General features: G+C 47.5%; 1 long non-coding RNA gene across 2 annotated transcripts; it reads left to right on the top strand.

Moving 5' to 3' along the window:
- On the top strand, positions 1,976–8,017 carry LOC110402059. 2 transcript variants are annotated; one of them, XR_002440872.1, is made up of 4 exons: positions 1,976–2,038; positions 2,986–3,472; positions 4,295–4,427; positions 4,560–8,017. It is a non-coding gene; the product is annotated as an uncharacterized LOC110402059 (long non-coding RNA). The 2 variants fall into 2 exon arrangements; XR_002440873.1 differs by lacking the exon at positions 1,976–2,038 and adding an exon at positions 2,398–2,532.

Here is an 8,864-nt window from a genome sequence, read left to right as displayed (position 1 = left end):
GCGTCCCCATCCCGCAAAGGAAAGGACCGCTCCTCCTCTTTAAAGCTAACATAATTGATGGCATTGAAAAGAAAGGGGTGCAGGGAGGTGGGGGGTGTTTTCCCAAAGCGCTCTCGTGAAGCCAGATACGAGTAGACAAACTGCTCGCTGGCTTTTGCCTCTTTCTCCCAGTGTTTTCAGAGCAGTTTATGTTTTCAGTAAATTTACTCCTGGAGCTATTTTTCTCGGAGGCACTGGGAGCAGCAGTGCAAACACCAGTAAGAAGCAGAGGGGGCCGGGTGCGTTTCAAGAAGCAGCAATGAGGAGCAGAGGGATATAGGACTGATATGATGGAAAGGAGTGCAATAAAGCCTTGTATTTGCCGATTTATGGTGTCTCCAGAGGTGAGGCAATAGGTTTCCTACCCAGCCTGGGAGGGAGTTCCATAATGTGTCTGAGTCTCCTTTGGTTTCTGGTCATTGAACAGCTTCAAACTGAATCTAACAGGATGAGACCAGATGGGGCTATACCCTCACCTGGAGGCAGTTAAAGGGCCGTTCACTGAGTTCCCATCTTGCCAGTGAAAGGACATTCCTCTTTCTTGTCCCCTGCTGAGTCTTTAGCTCCTCTGTGTTATTGTGTTCCACCACGCTGTACAGTGCTGAGTCCTAAAATTTCCCTATGGGACTGCGAGTGTGCACAAACACAGCTGTGTGATTGCTGTGCATGCCTGCAGTAAGTGCCACCAGCTGCAGGATGGTGCTGGGCTGGCTGCAGGGATCCTCTCTGCTTTGTCTTTGTTCTGGGGAGCAATCTTGCCCTGGGTTGTGCTGGCATGGACCATGGCTGGGTGCTTCCACCGGGACGAGGGCCTGCCACCACCCACGGGGGTCACTGCAGCAGCCCCCAACCGGATCCCGGTTGGCTGGTCAGCAATCACATCCTTACCAGAAGATCTACTCTCGTTTTAATTATGATAATCCCATGTTTGGCTCAAGAGCACCTGCTCCGTGCCTGCAGAGCAGCACTGCGATTTGAGCTGTTTTATGGGACGTACAGCTGGATTTTGGTGGTGCACCGTGGCTACACAGGATAGCATTTACTTCTTGAATGGGAAGAGGTTTTATAATTCTTTTATATCCTGACGTGACTTGTCGTATTTTCTTGAATAGACTTAACATTGCAGAACAGGGAGAAAAAATGAAATTAGCTTTATTCTTGTTCTTGAAACAAAATTTGCCTTTTCTCTGTCAGTCCTTACTGGTGGGACTCTACCAGCAAGGAAGAAGGCAAAGGCTGCTGTAAGCAAGAAGCTGTGCAAGGCCATGCCCCTGGAGCCCTCGCGTGCTGCTGGCACGGGCAGCCCGTGTGAGCCATGTCACAGGACTGCAGGGCTGTAGGGACAAGTACAGCTGCACCCGGTGTCAGTGGGGCTGGGGGGAGCTGAGCGAAGGCTGAGAGCTGGCACCACTTCTCCTGGGCTGCTCTTCGAGCGCTGACTTGATGGTGGATGAGGTTTGTTGTGATAAAACGTGATCATCCCTGCAGACACTCAGTGTACATAGAGGTACCTGCCTGCAGGCCAAGGCAGCAAAGAGTGTGGTGGCATAAATCCAGGAAAAAGGGAAAATAAATGTTATTTCTACCTGCTAAGCAGATCTGTGGTGTTAATTATGGCTGCCACTGGAGATGACACGAACACGACTTTAACAGCAATATTTGTTGAGCGTGCTTGAAGGACTTTGCAGATGATACCACTTCTGCTTGGTTCCCAGAGGTGAACCAAGTTAAATGGCATTTGATTTTCAAAGCAGGAGGGGAACCTTTAGGTCAGGGCTTGAACTGGTGACTGAGCACCTGGGGAAGGGGTGAGGCTGGCCAGGGAGCGCAGGCACATTGCTTGCATCTGTGCTCCCCACCTGAGCAGGAGGGCTGGACCCAGGGTGGAGCCTGCCTGGACTCATATAGGGACCAGCCACAGGAGGGAGAGCATCTCTGGGACCTGGGCTGCTCCTTAAGAGGCAGTGCTGTGTAACCAGAGAGCCCCTTCACCAGCTGGGTGAGTGCAGCTGTTCTTTCTTTCTGTCTATGGCTGTTGCCCTACCTGTGAGTGCTTTGTCTGATGTTGCCAAGAACCATTTGGAAGTCATTTAGTTTCTTCATGAGCAGAACAAAGGCCATGGTTTTCACGGCCACTTGTTGGATAATAAAGAGAAAGGGAAACAGTCTGTTCTCTGCTGGGTGGACTACTGAAAACAGCCAAGCACAACGGCTTTCCTTCTGCCTTTCTTTTTCCTTCATCAAGATAAACATAATAAGCAGCTGAAAAACGTAGGCTGTGCTTACAACAAAAGCTGGGGATGGGCTACGTGATCTCTACTGTCCCTTCCAACTCCTATGACCCTGCGTCCTCATGGCGGGACGCTGCAGCAGGAGGCAGGGATGGGCCTGCACAGTTACAGCACTGTAGGGGCTGGGCTGAAGCAGTGACCGTGCTGGAGTGGGAAGTGCTGCAGAGCAAGGCAGGGAGCAAAAGCCCAAAGGATAGAGCTGGTAAGAATTCAAAGCTTAATCTCATAATTAATCCCAATCACTGATATTTGGTGCAGAAAAGAGCCTTTTGAAGTCACACTCTTCTAGGACTCACATGCACTTCTCCATAGTCCTTAAATAACTGCTCAGCTATGTTTATATGCCATTTTAGCTTAGTGTCTTTTCTTTTTTTTTTCCTTCACTTTTTTTCTTAAGAATTCTATATTTCAATAGCTCTCTCACCATATTTCATTAATGGTGTGCATTATTAAAATCTTTTTATAGTGATTAGAATTTTAAATGCATATTTAAAGAGGCGCCAAAGAGATTAAATAAGTGTTAATAGAATACAGTCCATTAGCAACTTTGTGCCATATTTGCAAAATTCATGAAGCAACGTGTTTAATTACATATGCTGATGAAATCTGGGATTGAGGGCCTACCAGTGAATTAATGTCATTGTTGTATGTTTAGTTTAAGGTTGGACCTCGCATCCATCTTCATATCTTCTGATATAAGACATTGGCCAGCACTGTCAGAGCCATGCAGATCCACTTATCAGCAAGGAACTGACCATTTACTGGAAGATAACCTGAGAACTTGGTCGCCTCACCCCAGAGCAAGTCTTCTGACCCTGCTCTGTTTTCTAATGTGCCCATGCTCCATGGTATCACAGGTCCTGCCTGCATTGCTAGGGCAGGCCCAGGCTCCAGGCAGGTGATGGCTGTGCTGGTGGCAGAGTCCTGCAGTGCTCTGGGTGCTCACCAGCAGCTTGCTGCCTGCAGCACCTGCCTTGAAGAGTCTCATAGTAGTGCAAAAATGGAGGCCCAGCGCTGGGAAGGAAGTGGTGTGATTTGTCCCCTGTGCACTTTCTCTGGGACCCTGATACAGCTCTTCAGTTCCCTGCAAGCCTTTACAGCTCATGACCTGATGTTTCTTTTCCTTAAAAATCTATCTCCTGGTATGTGATTCCAAGTTCTCTACTGCCAGTTTAAACCTTCCTCTAAATTTAGGAGGAAATTAAATACCGGTGCTCCAACGGGAGAAGGGACGGGTGTCCAGCTGAGAGCCTAATAACACACTGCTGCATGAAATCAATCTCTGCACACAATAATTACAATTTGGAGCAGACCAGCTCCCTTTGTTACAAGTTATCATGTGCCCGCACAGCTCTGCTGTAATTACACGGCAAGTCATGCACCTTCAGCCTGACAGCCAGTTGCAAGCTATGGTGCTGGTGAACCTGAGTTTGAGAGCTCTCCTTCAGCTGCGAGAGATGTGATGGGAATGCCATGTTAAGGCTTCTAAATGCTCGAGGTGTTTGCCCTACGTGTCCCAGCTGCTCCTGGGCTGTTTTGTAGGCACAGCTCCTGCCCGTGTCTCTGTCTGGTGGCCTCCCTCCCACAGAGGCGAAGCAAGGCTTTGGGCAGAGGGCAGGGTGACTTCTTCCACCTCTGCATGATGGAAGGAGTGGAGGAGCCAGCCAGGGCCCTGGGGCTGTGGGGAGACAGATTCTAATTCATTTCTCCTGCTAATACAGTGGGGTGGATTTCAGTGTATACCACTGTAAATAAAAGCCTCAGTTGAGTGATGTTAGTTTGACAACAGAGTGATAGGAAGGCAATCACTTAGTTCTAGCTTTTTTCCTCTTTTTTATATCTTCGTTGTTGTGCTTGTAGGAGTACACTTGCTCTCTGTGAGCCGTGCGTTTTGGACTTCCTACTGCGGATGGTTTAATGCTAGTTTCATAGTCACGGTGTATTCTTCTGAACCTGATTAACAGAGCTTGTGCTGGTGTTATCTGGAAGTGATCCAGCAGAACAGTGGCACTGGAGAATGGGATTTCATCAGAATGCATCACAGGAACGTGCCAGTTTCAGAAACTTTAATCAGAAAAGGGATCTTGGAGCCAGAAGGTATTTTCTGTTGGGAAGGGACACTGGTGAATGCAGGTGCATTTTCAATTCAGAGGCTGTTTTGATGTTTGTTTCCTACTTGGCAAAGCTGGTGCTTGAAGAGAGATTTGATATTTTTTTTTCTTCCCTCAGGCTCTGGGCTGCCCAGCTCCCAGCACAGCTGTGGGTCTTAGCTGCAGGGATCCCCCACAGGGCTTGGTTTGCCATGCATCAGGGCAGTGCCACATCTCACCCTTCCTGGCTGGGTCTGGCTTGGCATCGAAGAGGGCTTTAAAAAATGGAAGAAAGCCCACTATCTTCCATGGCATGTGTCAAGAGCTGGGCATGGTGTGTGGAGCAGCAGGCTGCTGGGAGTGGTTGCAGGCTGTGGGGCTGTGAGGGGTGGCCATGGCGGGGCCCAGCCCAGGCCCTGTCACCCCACATGACATGGGGGGCTGCCTGGCTGAGGAAATGCTGGAGTGGGAGCAGCCACTCCCTGTCTTGTGCTCCTCAGGGCACAGAGAGACCTGCTTCTGAGCACCTTGGCACTGAGTGGAGGGTGTTGGAGCTGTGTGGAACACGGTGCTCGTCTGACACAGTCTCACACTGCTCATTCACACTCATTTAAAAAAAACTAGTGAACTAGTTGGTACCTGAACGTGCAGCCTTTGTGCCTGGCTGCTCTGTAAGTAGGCTGGGATCACACTGTGGTTGCTGGGTGCTCTTGGCGTTGTGTGCGGCTGGGGAGGAATGTGGCTGCTGATACAGCACCCTGATGGAGCCCAGCACCAGCCCTGCTCGTGGTTGTGGTGCTCTGGCATTGTGCCACCTCCTCACAGCCAGCACCTGTGCTGCCTTTGCCTTAAGCCACATCACTGCCAGGAGGTGTGCAGCAGGCATTACAGGGCAGCTCAGCAGATCCCCTGGGTGCCACACTGCACCACGTCAGGTATTACACCTGCTGCAAATGGCTAAGGCCCTTGGCTGTGTTTATCAGGCTCTTTATTCCTCTCTGCTAGCTGTCATGCAGTTTGACTCCTGAGCTGCAGAGAGCCAGCTTGTTCTTCTCCACTTTATTTTGATCCTTTTGAAACGCTCAGGTGCTGACCCACAGTAGATGCTGAACTTAAGACAGAGCAGCTGCCCTGAAATAAGTGTTACTGTTTATGTCTTTACAGAAGGATCACATAAACCCATTCAGCTGAAGTAAGATCTGTCTGCACAAGAACAAATGTGAGTTCAGGGACAAAACTCAGCTCCAATGACTTAAAATAAAACAAAAACAAAACGCTTTAAGAAACTTGAGAGAGATCCCTTGAATACTCACTATGCTGCTATTCAATCTTTGCACAACAAACAAACCAGCATTATTTCTTGCCGTACGATAAACTGTCACTATTTCTTGCTGTGCAGTGCTACAGCAGTCCTGTGCTCAGGATCCTACTCCTGCATCCATCAGTTTGGGTTCAGCCAGTGCTGTGCAGATGCTATGCAGCTTGAAGTTGTGTTGAAGTAGCATAGTACTGGCAGAGTGAGCTGGAACATAAATCAACTGAAAATATCAATAATCATCCCCTAAATTGTTTGGTTGTTCTCTGGGATGCTTTTTACTCTATGAGTATCCTTTATTCACTCACAGAACACTGAAGGAGTAATGAAGGCAGGAGGGGCTGCCCTGGGCAGGGCTGTTTTGCTGGAACTTGGTTTTCCCACTTTCTGGGCTTGGCCTTGGTCTCGTGATACCTGAGCAGCACCTGCATGGTGTGCCATGTATCAGGGCAGTGCCACGACCCACCCCTCCTGGCAAAGTCTCTCAGTCCTGGACACTGCGGAGTGGAAAATCAGGGGAGTTCCATGAAAACTTTTGACTAGAACCTGAATTTCAGTTCTCAGCATCAAGCCCTTGGGATGATTCGTTCAACTTGTGGTTGTAATTCCATGGTTTCTTGTGAAAGAGCATTTTAATATAAACAATAACCCAGATAAAAATAATCCTTGATTTAGTTCCCCTGGATTTATTAATGTGACTGCCTCTCTCTGCTACTGCTGTTAAATCTGATGTAGTTTTGAAAACTCCTACCCACAGAGATCACTGAGGACGTACTCCTGGCTGTTAAGGTTGCTCAGTATGGAAGCATTTCAGAAGGAAAAAGAGTGAGAGCCAAAGCCGCAGCAAGATGTATTAGCAAAATATCAATAACAGGCATGCGTAGGGATGGCTCCTTGCAGTGTTGCTTTGCTTTCAGAAAACCATTCCATCAATTAGTGCTCCAAGGCCTGGATGCACAGAAGTTCATTCTTTTTTGAGCTTGCCTTATCACCTTAAACACACCCAGAAGTGGCTTGTGTGATTTTTATCGGTTGATATACAGGTACAGCAGAGAGATGGAGGTGCCTACTGCCTTATGCAGTACAAAAACTCAGTATCTAGAAAAACTGTCTGGGAAGTAGGCAGAGAACTGTAAGGGCAGTCAATGCTGTGTTACACTCTCAGCAAGGTCTTATTAAGTAAATATTTAAGCAGGAATTGTTGAAATAAGTCAATGGGAAGACTGGCTCCCCTGGGACTGGATTGCAGGCACATGAATGTGGACATGAACACTTTATTATAAATTCATGTAAAATAGAGCTGTTTTTATTTCTTGTCCCTCTGCTCTTGCAGTCGAACCTCCAGCTGATGTCCTAATCCTCTCTGTCACCAAACTGCCAGCTGGTGGTATTGCTTTCTCTGAGCCTCTGTACAGCAAGAACTGCTGCAGTGTTAACACTATCTTCAGCTGCCTGGGCCTGGTGACAGCATCTTGTGGACACTGCTGCCATGACATCTTCTCCTATGGTGCGCCTCCGTGTTCCCCAGTGCATGACAGTGGTTTCCCTGAGATGCTTTTGCCAGCCCAGGCTCCCAGGTGTGACCACGTTCTGTGCATGCAAGGGAGGTGTCGTGGCCATGCCTGGCACTTTGCTGGAGGCAGTGGGGAAGTACCCACAGGAAAGCATTCCTCCTTCTGATTGGAAGGAGAGGGCAAACCCCTTGGTTCCATCGTTCTTCCCACTTCTTCCTTCCCATTTATGGAAAAGGATCATTGTGCCCCAGGTCCCCATGGAGCTGTACCCTTGCTTCCTCCTCCAGAAGAGAGAGGAATAACTGATAGGGGAAGTGGGTGGATGGGTTCAGTCATATACAAACGTTTTATCTGCCAGTGTTAAGAAAATATCCAGCTGTTGAAGTTTGCCTGCATATTGCTGTCAGTGCTTGTGCCATCTCATCCCAGCACCAGCCAGGCCACAGACCAGCTGGGAGCTGTGGGAGCGTCCAGCCACGACCACGTGCTTTGGGCACCTTGGAGACTCGTGAATCCATCCCATAGGCAAACCATGGCAAAGCCCCCAGACCATGACTACTGGAAGGATTCTGCATGTGGATAGGAACAACCAACGAATCCCCTGCTTGGTGGCAATTGAAGTCTTATGCTGACTTCAGCAGAGCCATATGATCTACACCAGCTGGGATATGGCTCACTGACTTAGTTGGGACAAGTCTGTATCATTGGAAGATACAGATTATATTTGTTCTCTTCCTTAAAAGCACAGAGTTGAGGAAAAAAAATTAAAACTTGGTGCTCGGTTAAGAAAATAAATTTCTGTTGAGGTGACTTGAAATTTTCACCAGTGCAGTCACTGTCAACGTTATCTACAGTGTTGACTACATTGGTGAAAATTTCAAGTCACCTCAACAGAATCTTCAAGCAAGTACTTTCCTGTTATCTTTGTACATCCCTTTTAGCAGTAGCACCTCATTTTATGAGTAATGCAAGCATAATCTCCCTCCTGTTTACAAAAAGAGAAAAAAATTGTTTCAGCATAATGTAATTAAAAAATGAAAAAAAAATTCAGATAAGCTTATAGCTAGAGGGGCTTTATTTTTGCAGAATTATCCTCTGCTATTTCATAAAATTAAAGGGCAGAAAATATATCAAGTACTTTCTAATACCATCAAAAATTTGACCAGTTTAATTGACATTTTTTTTAATAGGATTAATTTAGAACTTGAGAGAGAAGGGATTGATAGGACTGGAAAGTGAAGGCTGTAGTTTGTAATATGAGTAAATGTCATCAGAAACAGCAGCGGGCTTCAGATGTCCTGCTGCTCTCTTTTAACGTGTCCTGAGCAGGCTCTTGAGACAATAATTCAGACTCAATCTCATTTTGTCTTGGACCTATATGAAATGGAGAATGACAATCATTACAAATTTTGCTGAGCTTGGGGATAGTTTGGGACTAAGGAACCTGGGTGTAATGCTAAAAGTGCTGAGGCCATCACATTCACCTGAGCGATCTGAAGAGCGTAGAGGTGAAAGTCCAGCATCCAAGGAGAAGCTTATTCAGAAAGCAAGATATATGATTTTACTTCCCTGCACAGGTGGCCATCTCCTGACCTAATGCTTGTAATTGAAATGC

The sequence above is a fragment of the Numida meleagris genome, chromosome 6 (assembly GCF_002078875.1).
Source record: "Numida meleagris isolate 19003 breed g44 Domestic line chromosome 6, NumMel1.0, whole genome shotgun sequence".
NCBI lineage: Eukaryota > Metazoa > Chordata > Aves > Galliformes > Numididae > Numida > Numida meleagris.
This window is presented reverse-complemented; position numbering and strand designations above follow the sequence as displayed.